The sequence below is a fragment of the Alligator mississippiensis genome, chromosome 15 (assembly GCF_030867095.1).
Source record: "Alligator mississippiensis isolate rAllMis1 chromosome 15, rAllMis1, whole genome shotgun sequence".
In the NCBI taxonomy this organism is placed as follows: domain Eukaryota; kingdom Metazoa; phylum Chordata; order Crocodylia; family Alligatoridae; genus Alligator; species Alligator mississippiensis.
The window spans coordinates 37276623-37301994 of NC_081838.1; the positions used below are offsets into that span (position 1 = coordinate 37276623).

The 25372-nt window shown below is 46.1% G+C and overlaps 1 long non-coding RNA gene across 1 annotated transcript in view; it reads left to right on the forward strand.

The window, feature by feature from the left end:
* Positions 1–25372, forward strand: part of LOC132245747 (uncharacterized) — a 66364-nt gene that overhangs the window by 14710 nt on the left and 26282 nt on the right. Inside the window, exon 2 of the long non-coding RNA XR_009457464.1 lies at positions 1971–2099. This is a non-coding gene — a long non-coding RNA (uncharacterized LOC132245747). The remainder of the gene's footprint in view (positions 1–1970; positions 2100–25372) is intronic.

A 25372-nucleotide genomic window follows, 5' to 3' on the forward strand; every position in this document is an offset into this window, starting at 1 on the left:
TAAAATACACCTCTAACATATTTTTCAAAGAGGAGTTTTGTCAAATTAATAAGACTTCATGAAACCAATCTGTTTTCTCATAATCATAGGGCATTTCTATCAAAAATGGTTTTGAGGAATTTTTTTCTGCCTGGCTCAACTTAGAACTCTGCTGACTGACATTTCTAGGGCAGCTAGCCTCTGTCATTTTACCCATTCCAGCAAGGGATCTGGGACAGACATTGCATGAATCGGTTTGAGCCGAATCAGTTTAGTCTGACACTACATTCAACAAGGTTTATCTCAAACTGGATTTGGCCATTTTGAAACTGGTTTATGTGCATTAAACATCTGTTCTGTTACAGGTTTAAACCAGTTTGTGATCACTTAAATTGGTTTATGTGTAATGTCTATCTCTAGCCAAAATGATTTAAATTAAACCAATTCAATTTCTATGTGGCGTCAAGACCTTAGGGGCTGTAAAAAATATTAATTGGTCAATCTGGTGGATTTAATAATATTGAAGGAAACTTTCCTATTGATAGTATTCAGAACATGTTAATACCAGCGTGTGACAGTTCAGAATGTATAGCCCGTTTGTTAAGAGATCTTGAAAATACCCTTGACAATGTTGAAACCATTGCAACTGGTGAGCGAATGGAGTTGCATTTGTTATGGATTTATATTAAATATCAGACAGAATCCCATTGCCCCAAATCACAACATGGCAGGGCATTTTTTCTTTCCTGCTAGTCTCCTTAGACTTCTCTCAGAAGAGTTTGCAAATCACCCTTGCCAAAACAGAGTAAATTCATCTTTACTCTAGTTTAAAAATTAATGGGATACAGTGTGGGGGGGGGGGGGAGTATACAGGAGCTTTCTAGGCTTGAGGTTTATTTTTTCTCTTGTTATTTACACTTCTTTCTGAAGATGTTTCATCAATTTAAAACATTCATTTTAGTCCTACTATATAAATGTTTCTGGCTGCGTAAAAGAATATGATTGTAAACTGTTTCTTACTAGCCTCTCAGTGACTCCAAGCCACATACAGAAAGGTTAGCTTTCTATAAATGAGGAGTCCCTGATCGGACGTGAGGTTTGGCTAATAACTTTTCTTAAACTCAATTTGGTTGGACTTATGGCCTCTACTTCCTTTGAAGTCAATGGAGCTGCAGATGCTCAACAGAGGTGCCTAAATAATAGAGCTTTGTTTTGAGTTGACTCAAGGTTTCTTATTTACTTTGAGATAAAAATACATTTCAAAAGGGAAGTTGAAACATTGTGCTCCAACAACAGTGAAACAAATTATTTTTAACCTTTCAAAATCCCCCAACCCACACACTCCTTTTTTGTGTGTCCAAAACTAGTAACCTGATATGACCCCAATTCACAAAAAGTTTTGCCCTATCCCAAAACTGCCTGTTTTTGGCAAAGTATTCACTCCAGGTTTAGACTAATATAGCTACATTTTTAATCTAATGAAAGTCAAATTTGTCATTCTTGCTCCTTTTGCTATCCTTTTTCTACGTTTCCGTTTGACAGTGGCACACTGGATGAAGTGTACTTTTCTTTGCACTTAATAATAAATCTCACGATATTTTATTGTTTTCTATTGATTTTTGGATCTTCTTCACTTTTTGCCAATTCTCTCCCCAAAGCATATTTTCTCATGGTTCTGTTTTAAAGAAAATAACTTACTGACAGATAAAAATATTTTACCTGCCTATATGGTGCTAGGATTGGTATATTTTAAACTGAGACTGTTTGTTGTTTTCTGACGTGAGCTGCAGTTTTTCTTCCTCTTGAGTGTGCACACACAATAGGAGAAGAATTTATTGCCATGTAATTCTTTACGTAGATTGGCTGTGTGTGTGTGTGTGTGTGTGTGTGTGTGTGTGTGTGAGAGAGAGAGAGAGAGAGAGAGAGAGAAAGAGAAATAGACGGATGGAGTACTGATGTTGTTTTTTTTTCTTTTCCTTCTCTAATGACAGGATGCTGATTCTACACAAGAGGCCTCCCTTTGGACAATTAATAGATCCCCAAATACATGGATTTCAGTTCTCTTCCTCTTCCGCTTCTTCCAGAAGACCATCTTCTTTTTGAGCGTTGCTGCAGGAAAGGTATGTGCGTACACATGAACAACACTGAATATTTGAAAACAAATGCCTGGACAAGAGAAGAGTTCAGACTTGTGTGGGAACAGATATGTCCCTGTATTCACTCCTCATCTACCTTTAAGCCTACCTAAGTACATATGCAATCAATAATGTTTCGTTAGGCAACCTTTGTCTGTCAGAAGGCAAAGAGAAGGCAAAATCAATGAAAGAGTCATTTAGTAGAAAGTGATGCAGCCCTTGTTAGAACACCTCCTCAAGTGTAATGAAGTTATGTAGTGTGGGTAAAGAGTGAGGGCCAGGTTGTTTTTTGAGTTACCAAAGTGTAAATTAGAACCAACTCTGTGAAAGCTGTTTTGCATAAAGGGACTCCTGGCCCGAGGGGCACTCAATGTAAACAGTTAAAATAGGAGAACTGGGAGCGGGCAGTAAAGTCACATAGCTGAGGTCAGAGAGAGCACCTATGCACGAGCGTGGAGGCTGCTCTAATGCACTGAAATTCCAGCGTGTTGGAACATAGCAAGTACCTCACTCACTAGCCTCCTGCTTCTCCTGAATCGGCATCCTCACACTTGATAATGATGGTGGGGTGCTTGAAGTAAAGTTCATCGAACATACTTTAGTTCAAGTGCTCCCACCACCATTGTTAAGCATGGGGGCACTGATACAGGAGATCCGTGGCACTTTTAATTGGAGCGGATCTCGGAGCCACTTTAATTAAAGCATCCCTCACCTCCACCACTGAAGCACGTGTAAAAGTGCCTATAATGTATCAGGGTTGAAGCTGGGGCTAGAATTAGGTCCCTGAGCAGAGTATTCCCAGGAGCAAACTGATTTTAAAAATATGAGAATAACACTTGTGTTTTATGGCTAAATAAAGACAGTCAAAAAGCCCAAGGCTGAATTGATTAAATCTTTGTAGGTTAGTCTAAGCTACATAGATTGAACTGATAAGCAAATGAACAGACATTCACTTCTGATTCCAGAAATGCAGCTCTTTGCCTGCAGTAGCCCAACGCACTAGACTACACCTCCCTGCTCAGCTGGAGCAGGCAGCTTGAACCAAGGCTAGGCTGTCCACCCTGTGATGGGGGAGGGGAGGATTTTTTAGGGGAGGTGCAAACCATCCTGGGATGCTGGTGAACTGAGAGTTGACTTGATTCTGGAGAGGATCTGGGACAGAAATTCAATAAACCGATTTAACCAAAATTAGTTGAGTCTACTACTATATCCATCCAGGTTTATCTTAAACTGGTTTCAGCCATTTTGAAAGCAGCATATGTGTACTGCACTTGTTACGTTACAGATTTGAACCAGTTTCTGATCACTTATGCCGGCTTATGTGTAATTCCTATCCCTAGCCAAGATTTGTAAATCAGTTGACAAGCCGCCACCAACCATCTCCTTTTTTCATCAAGGACCCTCATTTGTGACCTTCCTTAAAAAATGACAATATCTGTGTTTGGGCAATATCTAATGCTAGATCCTGGTTAGGGTCTCTGCTACAGTATCTTATAACACGGTACTGCATAGTCACAGTTACACCACCATCTCCAAATGGCAGTGCTCCTAGTGTGAGGGTAGGGGGAGAGTTGTGAATGACACAATCCCTCCCGCGTTCTGATCTACTCGATAAGTACTCTTTCCTTCTATCATACCCCTTTGATTTTTCTTTTTGCTTTGGTAAACTTTCCCATAGCATTTAGTTTTAGTCTTCATTTTTACTTGTCAAGGTAAGACATGCCTTGGAAAGCACTCTTGGGACTCTCATTAGAGGCAGGAGAATTAAGCATGTGCATCTGAAAGCAAAACCAGGGCCCAAGTTAGTGGTTGCTTTCTGTAAAGTTTTGGAGGTGAAATCACCCAATTGAGATCAAGGAAGCTTAGATCTGGCTCCCAACCAAAAAGCTCTCAAAGCAAAGCATCCCAGGAGGATAATGTTTTCAACCTTTCAAATCTCAAATGGTTCACTGCACTTCTAAATACAGTCTCCCATCAAAATAACCTCCTATATAGAACGTGTTGAACTGAAATAAAAAAAGTAGTTTTCCTGTACAAAAATCAGACAATTGATTTTGGCCTATAAAGCTGCCAGTTTATAGAAGATTTGCTTGTTGAGTATTTTGAATGTACCACAAAGTACAATTCAGGTTTCCAGGTACAGTCACAGACACTTAGTGCGACTGAACAAATGGCATGTTTTAAACAAGGTGGAGCAATTCACCATGGCTCCAAAAGAGACCCCACTGTAAGCTTTGAATTGACATCGATAGGTCTGGCCAATTAAAGCTTTATGATGATGATTGCATCAGCCCCATCAGCCAAATTTATTCCGTCTCCTTTCAGCATATCACAATTTGAAGCTCCAGGATTTGGTCAATGAAATGCTTCTCCCACTAGCAATGCTGATCTTTGGGAACGTTGCTTCTCAGTCAGTATGTTAAGCTCTCAGTTGACATCACAAAAGGCAGGCAGAATTAGTGAATAGTGTTGAAAAATGGATTGCAATCTAAAGCACATATATGCATACGTGTTTGTGTGTGTGCTTTAGATTGTAATCCATTTTTCAACACTATTCACCAACCCTGTCTACCTTTTGTGATGTCCATTGAGAGCTTTAACTCACTGACTGAGAAGCAAGATTCCCAAAGATCAGCAAATACCAGAACTGTAAGGATGAGAGGTGTGCAAGAGCAGTGTGCATGTTATAGCTAGATAGATAAAATAAACATGCACACTGCTCTCCTACACCTCTCATCCTTAAAGGTCTGATATTTTTTGTCAGGTCCTTGAAATCTGATAGACAAATGCATGCATGTCAGTTAAGATAGGTGCATCATTATCATCACTGTAAGGAAATTGTGACAATTTTGGACAAATGATCCAGTAACAGGCTGCCAACCAGAGAAGGTTGAGCAATGCTGATCTAAAGCATGCTAGGATCAGAAATGGTGTCCTTTATATCCTGTTTTTTGTTGTTTGTTTTTGTTTTTTGAAGCTTTTAATGGGGAAAGGTCTTGTGTGCTGAAATTACTAGCTCTGCCCACCCTGCTTTCTTTTCCTCCTAGCAAGTATTGCAATTTAAAAAGTCAGTGCTGCCTCCCCTGCATTTCATCTCCCCATTAGATGGGAGACTTGAGCAACTGACCTTCTAAATCAGCTTGCACAAGAAACAAGGTGAGACAGTAGGAGAAAAGAAACCAGAATATTTCAGTCTACCTACAAATTGTATTTCTACACAAACTTACTGCTTAAATAAGAACAGCACTCTTAATTTAAGTGCATCCAAATGAGTGTAACCCAGACTGCAAGAGGACAATGAATTGCCTTTGTCTCCACCAACACACTTGGTAATCCAATTAAAAAATGTACGTGGAAGATTTAACAGAAGTAAAGAGAAACTTTTTTCCAAAAACAAGTCTGCTGAAGACAAGGAGTAAGGTTGGACTCATCAGAGTAAGTGAATCAAACTTTTCCTTCTGCTCCTTCCAGGTTCAAGTGCCTAAAAGGGTGCTTTGCTAAACTCTGTATTCTCTAATTGAAATAAAAATTGTTCACCTTCATGCAGAAATTAGTAGGTGAAATGTTCTGCCCTGCGTTAGGTATGCACTAGAGTATATTGTTATAACCATATCCTCTGGGCTTTAAAATCTGCAGACTCGGTGTAGTGCTATTCACTGGAGTGCTGGTTTAGTGATGACTGTCTGAAGAAGACCCTCCAGCAACAGTTATTTATAGCAGCGTGTAGGGTCACCCTCCTTTTGCCTACACTCCTAACACCATACTTCACAGGCTGCTTATGGGGGTGATGCACAAACACTTTTAACATGAAGTACTTGAATTCTGCAGCCCATGAGAGGCTGTGTAAAGATTTTTTTATACCACCACAACTACAGCAGGTACCTAACCCCCTTAGGTTCATCTGCAAATCCTTACCTATATTGCTGCTATGAAATCTTTTCACCCACCTCTGAAGTTCTGTAACAAGAGCCTTATGGCTAATGAAGTTGTCCAGTAAACACTTTTATTTTTCTAATACATGCTGTAACTATTTCTATAGTATGGGAATGAAGTGTGTTGGCAGCGGATGTAAAGAATCCCATTACAGTCTCAGGGGTACGGTTCAGAGGTGGTTAGCTACATTAGTCTGAAGTCAGGCAGCAGACGGCATTGTAGCACCTTTAGATACTAACTGGTTCAGTGGCACCTGCTTTTTTAGGCAACCATCTATTTTGTCAGATGCTACAAATGGGCTCAGGGAAGGGTGGTGTGAGCCTTGCTCATTGCTCAAAGGCTGCCTCCAGTCAATCCAGCTGCAAATAAATAGCTGGTCATGCAGGTCGAAAAGTGGAAAGTAGGCAGATGTAGTTTTAGCCACATCACTGTCCTGTGCTGTTGGCTACAGAAAGTCATGTGTTGTAAGCATGCCAGCCCGATGGGATGCTAGCCTCCATCAGACTTGCATTCCCTTACAATAAGATTTCTGTAGGAAAGTGTTGGTTTTCCATTCTTCACATATTATATAGGAATTTTCTGAGAGGACCTACAATGGTGTCCCCCTACCCCCACATAAAGTTTTTTGTTTTTTGTTTTTTCAGCCTTAGATGTTAATAAGTCAATTGTTGGAACTAAACCATCAGTGCTCCTGGTCGGGGAAGGCTTTGTACATCCTGAAACAGAACAGGATTAGCGTGAGTGCGTGCGCAAATATATTTTAAAGCTAAGCTTCTCAGCAACACCTGCTGCACTATACTGCATTGCACAATTCTCTTGCAACAAATATATCCTCCTTCCAATATTTTAGCATCTCTGATAATACACCTACTCTACTGCCTGCCAGTATAATTACAGCAATCAGCAACTTAGTTCCAAGAGAACTAAAATCACAAAGCTAAACTTTCCTTATTTTTAGGGAGTTCTTGGGCTGCTTCCTTTTAAGGCTGTGCTTTGGTCTCTGCTTGCTGTTGGAGTGAACTCAGGCACTTAGGCAGAGGGAGCAGGTTTCCTCCTTCCCTTAGGAATGTCTCAAAATCCGGTTCCCTAAAGAGATGGGATGTCTGCCCTCTGCAGGGCCCATGTTAACCACATTGTCACAGAACAGAGTTTTTGGGGAGAGACAGGTGGCATTCTGCCACATAGAGTATCTATCTGGGTCATAAATCCAGTGCCAACCCCTTCCTCTGCCAGAGAGCCTGTAGGTGAGGCTTGGTAAGTCATGTAAGAAAAACTCTAATAAATGATCATAGAATCATAGATCCAAAAGAGACCTCAGCAGGTTAACCAGTCCCAACCCCCTGCTCGAAGTAGAATTTGCCATGAGTAAACCAACCCAGCTAAGTGTTCGTCTAACCTGGTCTTAAACTTCCAAGGATAGAGATTCAACAACTTCTCCGGGTAGCCTGTTCTGATGCTTACCCACTTAAATAGTGGGAAAGTCCCTCCTAATATGCAACCTATTGACCCAATATGTGTGTTCTGTATTTTGGGGACACTCACTTTTTAAATGTCCCAGATCAGACTGACCAGAGCCCTTGCAATGGAGAATGGGAGCTCCATTCTGAACATAGCATGTGCTGTAAAATGAATCGGGAGCTCAGAAAAATCAAGCCCTAGACTTCTCAACAGGGATGAGTGGCTTTTTTTGGATAATTGTATCTGTGGGTCTCTGCATGTCTAGGAACTCCTTGTGTACGATAGGGACACAATTGGTCTGTTGAGAAGAGAAATTCATCAGTGTTTGTAAAACACTTGGACACTATGATGATAGTGCCATGGAAAATCCTAGTCAGTGACAACAAAAACTGTTGGATGGCAACTACTTTAGCCATAATTGTCTGTCCTAGGCAAAAATTAAGCAAGAGGTCCTGTGAAAAAAATGTGACCACTTCATTTCCAGCAACATATATTATTTACCACACAGTATTTAAAACCTACACTGAATATAGAATTAATCAAATCTGCACATTCATGAGGACAGAAGTACATGGCAATGGCATGTAATGCCAGTTGGAGAAATTGTGTGAAATTTTTAATAAGGAAAGTTGGTGTGCAGAAACTATTAAATACCGTGCATTTTCACTTTTCTTTCTCTATAGTATCACAGGAAAAATGCACATTAGGGACTAAATGGCCTGCAAAATTATAGTTGAGATAAACTGAATGTGATGGAAAGACAAAGCTGAACAGTAGCAAGAAATCCCCAAACATAAATATATATGAGATACTATAAATATGTATGAGGTACTAGTACCTGATATATAATTCTGTTTGGGGTTTCTTTGCTACTGTTAAGCTTTGTGTTTCCACCACATGCGCATCTATCTATCTATCTATCTATCTATCTATCTATCTATCTATCTATCTATCTATCTATCTATCTATCTATCTATCTATCTATCTATCTATCTATCCTAGTCATTTGCTCATCAAGAATGACAGGATGGTGGCTGGCACGGAACGCTGCTACCCACCGGCCCATGCTGCTGCCACTCTGCATCCAATTGCATGCAAACCCTCCCCCCTTGCTCTGTGTTTGGCCCCATGTGCCCCCCCCCCCCAATCCCACACACTCAGCCCCACACTCACACAGCCATATGCTGCACACACCCAGGCATGTGCCACGTGCCACACGCCATATACCACACAGCACCATGTGTCGCACACAGTGCCACGTGCCACACAGTGGCACATACCACCCTCCCACACACACACCATGCACCCAGCCACAAGCCGTGCACCGAGCCACATGCCACCCACACAGTGCTACACACACACACACTGCACTATGTGCCACACACGTGTGCACAGTGCCACATGCTGCAGCCACATAGCCACAGCCACACACGGTGTCAGGTGCCACACACATGTGCTTTGCTGCTTGGCCTGCCCAGCGCTGGAACTCACATGACGCCATTCTGCACTGCTGTCAAAGTAGCGGCAATGAGGCAGGGAGCAGAGGCTGCAGCCCACCCTTGCCCCATGCACAGGCTGGGGGGTCCCATGCTGCCTCTTTGGTTTCCTGCTGCACCTCTGGAAGAGCCTCTGGGCTCTAAGTGTCCCATGACCCAACCCAGCCAGGTCCCATTCACCAGGAATGGGGTCCCAGCTGGGCCGGGTCATGGGGCAGTCAGAGCCCAGTGGTATGGGGGAGCGGCTGGACTTACCCATCTACCCATGGCCCTGGAGGAGCCACTGGTCTCCTGTGGCAGGCTGCGCTGAGGCTGGGCCCCCCTGCTGGGATCAGCCCAGCCTAGCCTCATCCCAAGGCCCCCCTGCCTTTCCCCTGGCAGCAGCAGCACCACCCCCACTCCCCTTCCCGCTTCCCTCCTCTGCCCCCCTCCCCATCCCTGCTGGCTGTTGTCAGTGTGCTGCGGCATGGCAGCTCCCTGGTCCCCACCCACCTCTACCTCCTGCACTGAGCAGCGATGCAGAGTTGTGCCCGGGCCAGCCAATTGCTGCCTGTCCTCTTGGCCGTGCATGTGCAGTTGGCCCAGAGCATTGTGGACAGACAGACTGACTAAGGGTTTTATTATATTAGAATATATATAATATTTATGTTTGGGTTTTTTTGCTACTGTTCAGCTTTGTGTTTCCTTGCGTTCAGTTTATCTCGACTATAATTTTACAGAACCATTTACTCCCTAATGTGGATTTTTCCTGTGATACTGAAAGAGCAGCAAAGGGTGAGAGAAAAGTGTGTGTGTGTGTGTGTGTGTGTGTGTACACTAGCTAATTGCCTGTCAAGAACGATGGACTTCAGGGAGTGTTTACATACCTCCCCCTTGCCCCCCCACTCACCCTTCAGGTCCAGCCATGCAAAGACTCCCTCCAACATCACCGCCGCCTCCGGTGCAGGGGCTCCCTCCCCCTGCCTATCTCCACCTCACAGCAGGGCTTCCCCCCAACCTCCCCTCCCTTCCCTGCTCCCCTTCCTCCCTCCCCACCGCTGCCTTCTCCCTACTGGCTCTTGTCAGGACTGGGTGCCGGGAGGGCACCACCACCGTGACCCCCCCCCCTCCCCTCCCTGCTTCACTCCCTCCCTTCCTTCCCTGCCACTCAGCCCCAAAATCAGCTGCTCCCATGACCACCTCCCCCCAAGCCTGTCTAGGCCCATGCAGCTTCCCTCCCTGCTGCCTCCCCCTTCCTGCCGGCTGCTGTCGGGGTCCCCTTCCAGCTCCACTCCCTCCCCACTGCCCAGCCCTGACAACAGCCACCCCATGGCCCCCCATCGCCTCCCCCCTACCCCACTCCCCTCCTTTCCTGCCCACCGCCTCCCCATCCCTGCCGGCTGTTCTGGGGGGCAGCGGGGATGTGTGACAGGGGGGCACCACCACTGTGACCCCCCCCCTTCACCTTCAGGCAGGGAGACATGGGGGAAGCCTCACTGCTCAGGTGGCTAGGGCATGGTCACCACCACCACAAACTTCCCTGGTAGCGGCTCAAACTTGGGCCCATGCAGCCCAGGCTTGTGCAGCCAATCGCCGCCAGCCCACCCTCTCGGCAGCACATGCACAATTGGCCAAAAGCATTACAGACAGACAGGCTAAGCCCTTTATTATATTGGAATACACACACACACACACACACACACACACACACACACACACACGATATAGATAAATAAAAGATGGTGAGCTTTGGCTATGACTATATAGAGGAGGGTTTGTTTGGTAGGGGGCGGAGTTCAGATATATGTATTATAATATAAAGCCACACACTTAAACCTTTCATTTGGACATTAAACCTGGCTTTCCCTTCAAACTGATTTTTTAAAAGGAGAGCCAATGGACTCTGAGAAGAATCCCAATATGATAGATTTCAACTCTTCCTCTTAAAAAATATTGTTTTTCAAATATCCCAATCTAGCAACCCCCCCAGTTTTTGCTTGTTTGTTTTGTTGTTAAAATGCATTCCCTCCCCTTCCCCAACCATTTCTGACTTTCTCTCTGCCCTCTCTATCCCTTATAAGCGATTTTAAGTAGTACTAGGTAAGCTAAGCTAAGGTCTTGTATATTATTATTGTAATATGCCCCTTTTTATAGATTGTAAATAGTGTTCTGTTATGTTTGTATTGCTTTTTTTACTGTTTTATATTGTATTCCTATAATTTGTGCGTTGGTTGTTATTGTTTCATATTAATATTGTATGGTCTAGGCCTGTGTCTGTGAAGTGATGTCAAGTCTTGATTCCCATCTTGTCCCCATACCCTGGTGTGTAAGTATGTTGCACTTCTGTAACCTCTCCCATGTAAATTGGTTTTCCTTGAATGCCTGAAACAAAAGAGTGAATGGATGAGTGAAACACAATGATAGCAGGACCCCCTCCTACATCACCCCACCATCAAAATCAATACCTGGACCAACGACCCAGCCCTTGGAACCACCCTCCGCATTCAAGACACAAACGATGAGGCAGCCACCATTGTGCCAAGGCTGCACATGCGCAGTATGAACACCTGGATCCCTCTGGAACAGGACTGACCTTGCCTGGACAGGCCCTCCCCAGAGGAGATCAGAGGTAGTCTGCCCCATTAAAAGGGGTAGTGAAGACTGACCTTTTGGGATGCCATCTTCACCTGGACTAGACAGGCAGCATGACGTGGAGCAGATCAACCAAGAGGCCCTGCCGGTGACCTCCTCTGGACAACACCTGCTGGAGAAAGACCCTGACTGGCCATCGAGGACCCCTTCCCAGCCTGGACAGGTAGCTATCACCCCCACCCTCTCTTCAACCAAGGACTTGGACTATGTTTCTCTTCCCTACCTGGACTCCAACCCTTCCACTGAGTCTCTTTCTGCTGCTGCCATTGTGTGAGTGTGTGTGAGAGTGTTTGCATGAGTGTGTGCGGGAACCAAGCTGTACAGTACAGTGTTCATTTAATAAAACTGTTATTTGGAGCCCTGAGTCAGGGTTTGCTTTACTCTGGCTCTGTCCCTGATCCAATCTGTGCTCCTTGCCCTTCTGACTTCGGTCTTGTTTCTCCCTCTCCTGCTTCTGACTTACCGCCACCTCCAACACCTGTCGCATGCTCCTGTGGCTCCAGCTGCCTGAGCTCCTCTCTGCCACTGGTATTGCCTTATCTCCACTGCCTTTTCCCCTGACCTCTGCCTCCTACTATTGCCCCATCCCCACTGCCTTTTCCCCTGATCTCTTTAGTTACCAAGCACCCCAAGCATAGGTACCACAGGCACCAACACACACACACTGTCACCTGAGTCAGTGTTCAGCCTGTGTGTATATGTGTATGTTGTGTATGGTTTTGTGTCATTATCATTAGAGTGTGCATGTGCTTGAATTGGTGATAGGTATGCATGTGCCTAGGCTGATAATTTTGGATGTGTATGTGCCTGGTGGAGGTGTATGCACCTAGAGTGTGTGTGTGCACCTAATTGATTTTTGTGCATGTGTATGTGTATTTGTACACCATGTCCTTCTGTTGAACAGCGCGATGTTGAGATCCTGAGCGTTGGCCTGACCCCACAGGGCAACACCGCAGCTTTGGAAAACATTGCAAACAAGGATTATAGGAAGTAGACCAACCTCCTGTACATAATCTTTCCCCACCCTCACTTCACTCATCAATCAAGGGTAATTTAACAACATAAAAATTCTAGGTACACAAGACAAATAATGGCTTAGAGAAATGTTAATTAACTGGTTGGGAGTTATCTGTCAAAATGCATCTCAATTGGAAAATGCCAATTTGTCGCATGGCAACTTTGAATGGAGCTGGGAAGTGTTTCCTGGTCCTGGGATGAAATTGAGAGGCTGGGAAAGTGGGGAGGAAGAGAGTGCTTCCCAAAAGAGTCAAATGCCAACATCCTTCAGTTAAGGCACACAGCAGAGGGGCAGACTCGCTTAAATCAGGCAGATCATGAACTCAGCATCCCAAGCTTGCCTAACATCTCTCCCAGCTATACACTTGGTCCAATAAAAGATATTGCCATAAAAACCTTGCTTTTCACATATTCTCTGGACCATTACCAGCACAGCAGCTCTTCCTTATGTCGGTGTAGTACAGCTGAATGGCACTGGCTCTCACGGCTTGGGGCTCTGAGATCTTCTACTGTTTGCAAATAGGCCCCAATGCTTGCTGCATCGGAAAGGGTCCCACTTCCACCCCTAGAACCATTCAATCTCCCAGTGATTTGAAGCAAATACTTTCTTGGATTCTAAAATAAGTTCCAAATAGCGAACATCTGCATAGGGACCCACTGACTTCCCTAAGTATGCAGGGAGCCTTGTTGATTTATGCAGTTGGGGCTCATTGTAGATTTGGAGAAAGATTACCACTACCTGGGAAAATAAGTCAAAGTACCATCCACTGCCATCACCTACCTTGTGTTCTTTCCTGAGAGTTGCTATTTTGTTAGATGTTTTCCACTAGGTAAATACTCATTTGCAATGTTCTGGGTTTTATTAGAAGACCCTTTATATTCATGCCATTCAAAGTCCCATCTTCCCAGGTTCTTCCAGTCTATATGAGGGTTAGTGCCCATTCATGGTTGACCCAAGGCCAGTACTCAAATGTTCAGATCTTGAAATACATTTTCATGTCCTGAGAGAGAAGTGCTTATCTGCCAAGAAAGCCCAAGAGTTGAGCTGACTAATACCCAGGCCTGACAATTTACAATGCTCCTATCATCATACCATTCATAGCTGAAAACAGAGGCAGGGAAGGGGGTGGGATGGGAGTAAGCCATAAGCACAGTTCTTGGAATGACAGCCTGATAAATATATTAGCAAAACTGCATACACCTTTTTTTCTCCCCTGTTATAACTGTATTTCTCAACAAGCAATACAGGCAGTAAAAAAAGCCTAATACTTTTGCATATCTTCTCCCAACTAACTCCTCTTTTGCAGGAATAAATTAATATTAATAATCTGATGGTTTAAAATAGTAATGATGCCTTACTGAGTTCCTGTCTCTCTGTACAACAGAGATAACTTACCTCCACAAAGAACAAGTTTGTGCCCTTCTGACAGGCCACTTCACACAGTATACTTGGATACTTCCGTAAAGCCTTGATTATATCAGATTTTACCTAGTTTGTCAATACTGTAGCCATACATTATTGCCACTGCTGTCAGTGTTTCCCTTGGAAATTCCTGTTCTCTGGGACTTAGAAATTAACAATAAAAAAAAAAAAAAATCACTGCTGGCTGAAATGTGGCAGACCCAGCCATCATCAGAATGAAACTGGCTTTAAAGATCTGTTCGGCTGAATATTAGACTCTAATAGTAGAGAAGAGATGGAAGCCCTGTTGCTTAAAATCTTTAAAACCAGCTTAGAAGAAATGCTATATAATGGACTGCAGGAACTATCCTTCACTGGCAAAAAGATTACATTGCTGTTTATATAGTAATGGAAGTGTGCTGCAAGAAAATATCATATCTGGTATCAAGCAGCAAGTTAGCAACTGGTGTTTTTTAATGAGTATAAAGCTTTACCAAGAGACATTGAATCCCTAGCTAGGCAACAATTAGCCGGCCTTACAAGAGTTTGCCCTTTCTCACAACTTTTATAGCATGACAGCCAAAAGTAGCCAAATAATTTAAATAAATAGATTATAATCAGCTATTTAGCATAAGCGAAAATTATTCCAGCATTCCAAAATTGCATGAAAAATACTTATGCATGAACACTTAGCTTCGTTCAATTTCTGGTCTGTTTGCAGCCTGTCTCAAACATGGCTTGCATACTCATTGCTTCCTGTTTAAAAATGGATGCCATCCCTTTGCTTACCAGTGGAAAGAGCCCAAATGACAGTAGTACTTGGGAGAATACAGGCAGGGTCCAGAGCGTCTGCAGTGCTTGGAGCTTTGTAGACATAGCCTCTCTCTTAGGATTGTCCCCTGCAGTAATGATTTTTAGCAGGCTGGAATTTGTTGCATGAAGGTTTTGAGCAAGTTTTTTTTTTTTTAAACTAAAACAAAAAATAAAAATCCTTGCAGCTCTCTAATTTCAGAACAGCTGTGCGAACACCATTGAATTATCCTCCTGCCCTGATGAGGTGGCTGCTGCCCCTGTAATGGGTTTAATACAACACCTGCTTATTGCTATGTGCAGGAGGTTGGCCCTGCATCCATCGAGGTTTAAATTATTTCCATATTTGCCTGCTTTTTACCTTGCTCTGAGATGTTATTTGTATCTGAAAATACTAGTCTTTTTCTGTGGAAAACTTTCCCCTGCCCTGGCCTTTTCAGCCTCCACCAGAAACAGAGTGAACTAGGCATTAAGTGCATATGGTGCTGCTGAAAACCATCAGGTTGTGATGTTTTTGAGCAAGGGCTATCATTTGCTTCATGCACCTGCCACAGCTCCCTTAACCTGCTTGGCTACAAAGCAAAAGGCTCTTCCTTCAAGTTCTTCAGCACACACTTAACTTCATGTACATTAAAATTTCCACTGCATCTGATAGGAGACAGTGTTACTTGGTAGATTGATCATTAGAGTGGCACACAAGAGATGTAGAATCTATCCCTGCCACCTGTGTGCTTAGTAACCGTAAGCAGGTCATTTTGTTTCATCTCTTTGCTTCAGTAACTGATCTGTGAAAGCAGGCTGATATTGGGCCCCTCTGGAGAGAACTTTACAGTCTGTTGGAGAAACAGAGCTATGGAAGAGCATGGCTGGGTTGTTAGGAGTTTTAGAAAAATCCTGAAAGCCAATCAGTGCAATGTACTCATATTGCCATGAATCTTTTGGAGGAGGATGAAGCTGAAGTGAACTGTGGCTACTTGACTTCTGAATGGCAGGGGCACCCTGTGGTTTGAAGTGCTTGAATTTGTGGGCACTGTCTTCACATCTTTACTTGGTTTCCTGAGGGCTCCTTTGGGCTAGGTACAGACAGTGAAAAAGCCAGAAGCTGAATCGATGCAATGTTTGCAGGTTAGTCTAGCCGGCATAGATTGAACTGAGAAGCAAGTGAACACACATTCACTTTTGATTCCAGAAATGCAGACACATGCCTGCAGTGGCCTGGGCCAGAAGTTGTGGGGTGCTAGAGCACACTTCCCACCCACTGCCAAAAGGAAGGGAGGAGAGAAGCCCTCCTCTCTTCCTGCTTGAGTGGAGGGGGCCAGGCCAGGCACCAGCCTGGGCCCAGCATGATGTGGCTGGGGAAGGGTAGGGGGCTTTAAACCCCCACTCTGGCCTGCATGGGACCCCAGCCCTGGTTTGCTGGGGGGCAGGGAGGGGGGTGGGCAGCACCTGCCAGGTGAGTGGCCTCAACTCTCTGCTCAAAGTGGGGAGGGGGAGCAGTCCTTGCTAGGTTTTTGCCCTCGTGAGCAGAAGGTGGGGGTGCATGGCTGTGCCCCAGCCAGGGGGCTCCCAGGCTGAGGTGGGAAGGTCCTCCCTGGCTGCATGGGACTGCATGGGTCTGCCTCAGGGGGAGGGGGACAGGTCCTGCCAGGCCCCTGTCCCCTGTTCAAGTGGAGAGCAGGGGCCATGGACATGCCCAAATCAGGGGCTCTTAGGCTGAGGTGGGGAGAGAGGGGGTTTAAACCCCCTCCCTGACCCTGGACCCCAGCTGGGGTTTGCCTAGAGGGGGCAGCCTCTGGAAGGCTTTGGCCCCCACTTGCTACCCACTCTAGTGGAGGGGGGTTGTGGCCATACCCCAGGGCAGGGCTTGCATGCTTAGGTGGGGAGGGAGTAAGGAACCCTGCCCTCACTTGCAGGATCCCTTGCAGGAACACTGCCCTCAGGAAACCAAGTAAGGTGTAAAACCCCCGCCCTCAGTGTGCCAGCCCAGGACTGGGACATGACTATGCCCCCTGCTCTCCGCTCCAGTGAGGGAGGAAACCCTGGCAAGGGCTGTACTCTCCCCACCTTGAGTGGGGAATATGGGGCAGAAAACCCTCCAGGGCAAACCCCAACTGGCGTCTGGAACCAGGGAGGGGGGTTAAGCTTCCCTCTCCCCCCTGCAAAAGACCCCAGCTGGGATCTGCCTGGCAGGGGTGAAGCAGCCCCTGTCTGCTTGGCCCCTGCTCCCAGCTTGAACAAAGGGTGGGTGAGGGGAGGGGGCATGTAGCCAGATGCTAGCCACACAGAACCCCCCTGGAGTCCTTTGTGGGGGGAGAAGTGGCAGTTTAAACTCTCCCCCCCACCCCACCTCAGCATACCAGGCTGGCTGGCATCTGGCCATTCCTCCTGCCCCTCTGCTCAGGCAGGGAGAGGGGAAAATCTAAGCACAGGCTGCTTTGCCCTTGCCAGGCAGACCCTGGCTGGGATTCCTGGCAGGCAGAGGAGCGGGGTGTAAACTCCTCCACCTGAGCCTGCCAGCGTGGCCAGTGTCTGCCCATGCCCCTGCCTCTCTGCTCAAGCATGAAGCAGGGGAAAAGACTGAGGGGTGGCTCTGCCCCTGCCAGGAAGGCACCCGCTAGCATTTAGAGACAGTTTTCCCGCCCCCTTCTCCCCTAGGCAGAGCAGTGATAGTGCTCGGGTTAGGCTGTAGAGGGGTGAAGCCAACCCGGCTCTGCTGGAGCAGATAGCACAGCCTAGGGCTACAAAGCATCCTGGGATGCTGGGGTCTGTGAGTTAACTTGAACCAGGAAGGGGTCTGGGACAGAAGTTCCATCAAGTGGTTTGACCTAAATCAGTTAAGTCTGATACGACATCCAAGCAGGTTTATCTTAAACTGGTTTGGGCCATTTTGTAAGTAGTTTAAGTGCGCTGAACTTCTGTTTTGTTACAGGTTTAAACCAGTTTCCGATCACTCTGTCCCTAGCCTTGCAGACTAGCCCTCTGTTGTGAGTGAGGGCTCTCAGTACTTCTTGGGATTAGGTCTCATTTGTCAGCTTTTTCAGTATGAGTACAAGAGGAGACTTTTAAAAGAAGGTCCAAAAGAAACAATGTTTGTTTGTTTGTTTAAATATAATTAACATTGAAGAGACTTTTCTGATTCTAATTCCTTCAGTTTGATCATGGGAATGAATAGTTTATTAAGACTCAATATCCTTATATTGCCTGCCATCAGTGCAGAGGGGAAATAAGTTCACAGATCACTAAATTGCTTCAAAGCTACTTGGCAACTGCAAATTACAGAATTGATCATCAGACTAATTCTGTACTTCTTTCAAAGAAGAGAAGACGAAAGAAAACCTATTTAGGATTCTCACAAAGAATAAATCCTCTTGCAAACTGCATTTTAATGGCTCTGTCAGTAAATCTGAGGAATTCAAGGCATTTCAACAGAAAAAGGTGCTGCTGTCCCTTTTGGCTCCGTCCTCTTCCTTTCCTGTGCTCTGAACAGCAGGACAGAGCACGAGCGTTTAACTTGAGTCTTGCTGGCCTAATCCAGAGGCATTTTTTGTTTCCAGCCAGATGGTTTGTGCCTCTGGTCCATAAGAAAGCTTTTTTCATAGGAAGTAAGGGGACAAGTCTCCTTGGCTTTAGCAATTTGCTATGTGGGAGTTGGAGAATGGAGCAAAAACAGCAGGAAGGAAGGGTTTAGCAGAGGCACCAGGAAGTTAGTCTGTGTGCATATGGCTTGAATGCGAGTGGCATTGGTAGACACTGATATCAAGGAAAAGATTGGCACTGACCATAGTGAATTTTGGATGGGCAGGGGAGCTCTGACAGATCTAGGAGGCAGTATCCTCTTGGATAACTGAAGTCATCTGAGGAAGGGCACTTGGTGCCAAAAAACGTTTCTAACATTTCTCCCAATCCTATGGAAGTCTGCAGAAGCATGCGGCACAAGGACAGCAGAGAATTGCTTCGGATGTTGTTTTTTTCCCACTGTTTTGTTCATAGATTGTCTTTGTTCTCATATTCTGAGCAGCTTCATGTCTTGCCTTCATCTGCATGCTGTTTTCCTGAATACGTTTGAGGCCGGGGCCTCAGCCGAGTTCCCCGATAGTTCATCACTAGGAATGCTTCTGTTTTGTAGCAGCCATCAATTTGTTCTCTTTTATTTGCAACATTTCCTTGACACATATACCTTTTGAATTTGAAAATCTCTTCCATTGTATGCTCCTATCATGTTAGTGTTACCTCTAATTTATCTCCTTTCTTGGAAGCCTTGGCTCAGGATGCTTCAATATGCTTCAGTGCCCATCTAAAGGCACTTGTCCACATGTCACCTCTCTTGTTTCCATGTTACACTTTTCCTGTGTCCATGTGACAAAAATCACCATTAAGCTAGCTAAACAGCATCTGTGTATCCACGTTATCAGCTGATTTTATCATTTTAGATTTTTTTTTTTTTATAGTGGTACTTTAAAACACCTCCAGGCATGTTTTTAGTTTTACCTACTGAATTTCTTCCATGAGGGTTATTTTTATTGTTTTAAATTTGTAACGTGGATCTGACTTATACCCGAAAATGTGACTTTCCCTCCTTTGTGTCTTCTTGCTGGGTATCCACATCAAAGTAATGGTGTCTTGCCAGACTCCCATCAGGGTGTGAGCTGGGCTTGTGTACAGAGCTAACATGTAGGTACACATTTTGGCTGATGATCATAGGTGGTGGAAGGGGGCTGCTAATGCGGCTGAACCCCCCAAACGTAGGGCAGTGATAGGGTTGCAAAGCAGCCTGGCCATGGGCTTCCTTCAGGTGCAGCAGGGAGCCATCGCCCCTCCCCATGTCCCCAGACAAGCCACAGCTCTGTCATGCACCATGCCCCACCTCGCCTTGGCTGTGTAGGGCCTGGCGGGGTGGGCATGTGTGGTCCCAGAAGCTCCATCCCCTCCAGCCCAGTGGCACAGCTGAGGCTGGCCCCACTCCAGCCTCCGGCTCTGGGCCCACCTAGGTGTTATACAGTTGGGCACGGGGCCCTGGCTGGGGCTGAGGCTGGTGTGGCCAAGCCTGATGTTGGGGAGGCAGCCAGCATGGCCAGGGCCAGGACAGGGAGGCAGCTGGGGCTGGTGTGGCCAGGGCCGGGGCCAGGAGGCAGCCGGGGCTGGTGCAATGCAGCACCAGGCAAAGCCATTCCCCCCCACACCCTTTCCTCTCCCCTCTCTCCCTTTCTTGTGGGTGGCAGGTGGGTATGTTTGTATGTGTACACACTCAGCCCCACCACATTTTTTTTCTTTCATTCATCTGTGTTGACAATCCAGCTTTCATGTAACCCGTTCCATTTTAGAGCAAACAAGAATGGGCTTCTGACTTAATAAAATGAAGTAGGCTTTATGTTTATAAAGGGATAAAGAGTTTCCTGTGTCTTAAGGCAAACACAAGCAACTCAAAGGACATGTGAACGTTTATTATAAAAGAGATTGAATAAGATTCATAGTGGAAATACCTTTAAAAAATGACTATTTTTGTATGGTCTTGACAAATGCTGATTAATGACCATGCTGCCTAGACTTAGGATATAACATACTGCTGCAGGTAATATAATTTCTTACATGATTTATATTGCTTTCTTATAACACTTAGCAGTGGTGCCTTATTCTGTTTAGGTGCCCATTCATTTTAAGTGTATGTTAATACTTGACTGACCTGAAATGTTGTTGTTTGATAGTAAGGGCCGTTCAGCTCATTTTACACTTCAGTAGGTGGTTCTGAGGTTCTAAGTTCAGTGATAGATTAAATCTAAATAGTCTATTTTATTTGAAGATTTTGATTGAGCTTGCACATATATGTATGTATATTTATACTTGCTATGTGCCTGTTACATTTAAAGTATTGCACATACATGTATCGTGTGTGTTTGTAGTAAATATGCATATCATTGTACTGCCAGAGATGGATGATGGTCAGAATTTGGTCACGTTATGCTAGATGCAATACAAAGCTGGAAAAGGGAAAGTTCTTGTATATCACTAGAGAAACTGGACCTTTTACTAGAGAAACTGGACCTTTTCAGCCTCCGCAAGAGAAGGGTGAGAGGCGACCTTGTGGCTGCCTATAAGTTCATCACGGGGGCACAGAAGGGAATTGGTGAGGATTTATTCACCAAGGCGCCCCTGGGGTTACAAGAAACAATGGCCACAAGCTAGCAGAGAGCAGATTTAGATTGGACATTAGGAAGAACTTCTTCACAGTTCGAGTGGCCAAGGTCTGGAACGGGCTCCCAAGGGAGGTGGTGCTCTCCCCTACCCTGGGGGTCTTCAAGAGGAGGTTAGATGAGTATCTAGCTGGGGTCATCTAGACCCAGCACTCTTTCCTGCTTATGCAGGGGGTCGGACTCGATGATCTATTGAGGTCCCTTCCGACCCTAACATCTATGAATCTATGAATCTATGTGCATGGGATTTAAACAAAAGCTCATACAGTGCATGCTATCATTGAGCCAAACAGAGTTGGAAAGTAAAGACCTGGAGTCATGAATTGGGAAAAGAAGAAGGAAAGATAAAAGAAGAGAGTAGGCTAAGGCAGAGACAAAAATATCTAGTTATTTAGAAAGGCAAAGTCCTTTGGGTCAATGTGATATCTTTTATTAAACCAATAGTTGGACAAATTATTCTTTGCAAGCTTTGGGGCACAAACTCCCAAAGAACCATGTTTGCCTATGTCCTTAGACTGACACAGCTACAGCCAACACTCCCAAAACAAGGTAGTTCAGAAGGTTTTGACCATTTTCTCCTCCCATACTCTGCCAGGAAGCACCTGTCATGTTAAGAGCGGAGGCTGCTTGAGGAGCAGCTTGCATGTATTGCAGGGGCTAATGAGGGACTCACTTAACCAGGAGAGGGGCTGGGCATGAACTAAATAAGCCCAGTGCCTGAGCTGGTTAGGCAGTCTAGCCCTGGGAGCTACTGGGAGAGGAGCAGCAGGACTTCTGCCTTAACATCTGACCTGGGGGAAGCAGCACTGAGCCCAGGAACAGGCCAGGGCTTGGAATAGGTAAGTCTGGGAACAAGAGTGAGTGAGTGAGCCCATAGCCTGCGGAGTGGTGGCAGAGAGAGGAGGACCAGGGTGCCTGAATCCCAGTTAGTGAATAGAGCAGTACCCAAGAGGGACGAGACAGGCCTGGGGACAGAGGCACTGGTCCGAGAACGCTGGTGGTTGTGGAAGGGACCGTAGGGGAGGTATGGAGGTCCCAACTGTCTTGGCGAGTGAGAGGGGCCAGAAGAATAGAGAGTCTGGAGTCCAGGGGGGAGAGAACTTGACCCCAGGAGAGACTAGGTACCTCGGAGAAGGTCCAGTGCTTGTGTGGGGAGACCAGGATGGTCTGGTGCCCTGGAGGACTAGGGTGCATCAAGGGAAGCTCCAATGCCTGGGCCTGCCAGAGGGCAGAGAGTCGTGTTAGCAGATCATCTGCGAGGCATGGGAGTGGGTACTGGGGAGGATGGAGCCCACTAAATTGGTCCTTAAGGCAATGACCACGAGCACCTGCGGTCCTAAGAGTAAGACCAGGTTTGGGAAGCCATGGGGTGGCCTCCCTTCAATCAGAAATTAATAACATGAACATGTATTGGGTGAGTAACAGGGAGAGGGCCCCAAGGGGAGCCAGGCTGGCAAGGGGTGAGGCCAGCACGGCACATCGTGACCACCCCTGGGATGGGCACTTCCTATACATACCTCTTGAATTCTTGGCCTATCAGTTGACTATAGGAGCAAAAAGGTGTCTCTTGTGGAGACGCACGCTTCCTTTTTCCCTTTTTTCTCTCACTGTGGGGAACCTGACTCTCACCACTAACTTGCTTCTTAACAACCGCAGGACATCCATTAGCTGGTCAAAACTCCTCCCTCTGTATTAAGCATCTGACACCACTGAGCCAGTAAAAGGTCCTGTATCCAATTAAAATCCCCCATTTAGTAAAGTCAGCAGCATCTGGCTCCAGCCTGTTTTTACCATGAAGTAAATGCATGAGTTCTGTTCCACCACTCGGTTGTTGCCGTTGTACACTGGTCTCTTATTATTGTGTATATAATGTGGGATCTTTAGGCCCAATGTGATGAATTCTGCCTCCCTCCCCTTTGCTTCATCCTCCAACTGAGGAGGAAGCTCTTGCTTTCCCCCAGCCCTGTCAGTCAGAGTTAAGCCTGCTGTATTTTCAGATTAATTTTTTTGACTCAGCAGGTATGCAGTTTCCTCTTTTTTTTTTGGTTGCAAGGTCTTAGCAGTTTTACAAAATAATCCCCCCCCCACCCCCCTCCAAGTCTTTTAGCTCTTGTTTTTCCCCCATCTTTTTTTCTTTATTGAGAAACTTTTATTTCTTATTTTTGAATGAGGAATAATGGAGCAAACAAGATGCTGTATGATCAGTAAATAATACAGAACATAGATTCATAGATGTTAGGGTCGGAAGGGACCTCAATAGATCATCAAGTCTGACCCCCTGCATAAGCAGGAAAGAGCGCTGGGTCTAGATGACCCCAGCTAGATACTCATCTAACCTCCTCTTGAAGACCCCTAGGGTAGGGGAGAGCACCACCTCCCTTGGGAGCCCGTTCCAGACCTTGGCCACTCAAACTGTGAAGAAGTTCTTCCTAATGTCCAGTCTAAATCTGCTCTCTGCTAGCTTGTGGCCATTGTTTCTTGTGACCCCCGGGGGCACCTTGGTGAATAAATACTCACCAATTCCCTTCTGTGCCCCCGTGATGAACTTATAGGCAGCCACAAGGTCGCCTCTCAACCTTCTCTTACGGAGGCTGAAAAGGTCCAGTTTCTCTAGTCTCTCCTCATAGGACTTGGTCTGCAGGCCCTTGACCATACGAGTTGCCCTTCTCTGGACCCTCTCCAGGTTATCCGCATCCTTCTTGAAGTGTGGCGCCCAGAATTGCACGCAGTACTCCAACTGCGGTCTGACCAGCGCCCGATAGAGGGGAAGTATCACCTCCCTGGACCTATTCGTCATGCATCTGCTGATGCACGATAAAGTGCCATTGGCTTTTCTGATGGCTTCGTCACACTGCCGGCTCATGTTCATCTTGGAGTCCACTAGGACTCCAAGATCCCTTTCCACCTCTGTGCCACCCAGCAGGTCATTCCCTAGGCTGTAGGTGTGCTGGACATTTTTCCTCCCTAGGTGCAGCACTTTGCATTCCTCCTTGTTGAACTGCATCCTGTTGTTTTCTGCCCACTTGTCCAGCCTATCCAGGTCTGCCTGCAGCTGTTCCCTGCCCTCCGGTGTGTCCACTTCTCCCCATAGCTTTGTGTCATCTGCAAACTTGGACAGAGTACATTTGACTCCCTCGTCCAAGTTGCTGATGAAGACATTAAAGAGTATCGGTCCAAGGACCAAACCCTACGGGACCCCACTGCCCACACCCTTCCAGGTCGAGACCGACCCATCTACCACGACTCTCTGGGTGCGACCCTCTAGCCAATTCGCCACCCACCGGACTGTGCAGTCATCCACATCACAGCCTCTTAACTTGTTCACCAGTATGGGGTGGGATACCGTATCGAAGGCCTTCCTGAAGTCTAAGTATACGACATACACCCCTCCTCCTGTGTCCAAGCATTTCATAACCTGGTCATAGAAAGAGACTAGGTTGGTCAGGCACGATCTGCCCGCCACAAACCCATGCTGGTTTCCCCTCAGCATAATTTGCCCTGCCGGGCTCTCACAAATGTGAGCCTTGATAATTTTTTCAAAGACTTTACCAAGGATGGAGGTGAGAGTGACCGGCCTATAGTTGCCCGGGTCCTCCTTCCTCCCCTTTTTGAAAATGGGGACCACGTTAGCCCTTTTCCAGTCTTCTGGGACTTGGCCCGTGCGCCACGAGCATTCGAATATTCCCGCCAGTGGCTCTGCAATGATGTCGGCCAGTGCCTTCAGCACCCTCGGATGGAGCCCATCCGGGCCTGCCGACTTAAAGGCATCCAGTTCTTCCAAGTGACTCCGCACCACCTCAGGATCTACGCATGGAAGTCTGGCGCCTTGCTGCTGCCTCTCTACAACCCCAGTGAGAGACTTGTCGCGCCCCTCGCTTAGGAACACTGAGGCAAAGAACTCGTTGAGGAGTTCAGCCTTGTCCCCCCTATCTGTCACCAATTGATTCTGCCCATTTAGCAGGGGTCCTATTCCTCCCTGGGCCTTCCTTTTACTCCCAATATATCTAAAAAACAATTTCTTGTTGTCCTTTACTTGGGCTGCCATCCTCAGCTCCATGGTAGCTTTGGCCCGCCTAACTGCCTCCCTACAAGCACGAGCAGAGGAGGTATATTCGTCTTTAGTGATCTCACCCTGTTTCCACTTTTTATGTGCTCCCCTTTTGGCCTTTAGGCTGCCCTGGATTTCTCTGGTCAGCCATGGAAGCCTCCTGGTCCCTTTCCCTCTTTTGCCTCGCTCGGGGATTGTCTTGCTTTGTGCCCGAAGGATTGTTTCCTTTAGGCACAGCCACCCTTCTTAGGCTCCCATCCCACCAAAACTCCTAC